The sequence below is a fragment of the Arachis ipaensis genome, chromosome B07 (genome assembly GCF_000816755.2).
Source record: "Arachis ipaensis cultivar K30076 chromosome B07, Araip1.1, whole genome shotgun sequence".
Classification (NCBI taxonomy): Eukaryota; Viridiplantae; Streptophyta; class Magnoliopsida; order Fabales; family Fabaceae; genus Arachis; species Arachis ipaensis.
In genome coordinates, this window is record NC_029791.2 from 4,591,287 (window position 1) to 4,591,819 (window position 533).

Sequence of the window (533 nt, forward strand, 5' to 3'; positions counted from 1 at the left end):
TGCCTTGCCTCTGTTTATTTTGAACCAAATTTTTTTTTATGAAATATAATTTTTTATGGTAAAAAGTCAACAATAGTGGAGTTTCTTTTTTGTTTTTTAATGTGTAAGGAATACTTTTACGTTCTTAAATATAATTTAATATAGTCACCAAAACAAAAATATAATTTAATATGTACGTAAAAATATTCACAACAACACGTCAAAAACTAAAATTACAACTACTTATTTAATTTATTTTTTTCTTTAACGTTTAGCCTTATAAATAAAAATTGGTGTAGAAACTACCAATTAACTTTCATACTAAGAATAAATTAAGGGTCACGGAGCTCAAGAAGTTGGAAGAATAACTTAATTAGTACTAAATTTTCATCAACACTAATGACGAAGATAGCCTAATTTTGAATTTACTAAATGACCCATGTTAAAAATATAAAAAAATGATGAAAATATATAAAACTCAAAATTTTAACAATAATAATAATCTTAACATAATTCTTAAAACAAGTATTTAAAGGAATTTTTAATTAAAAAAA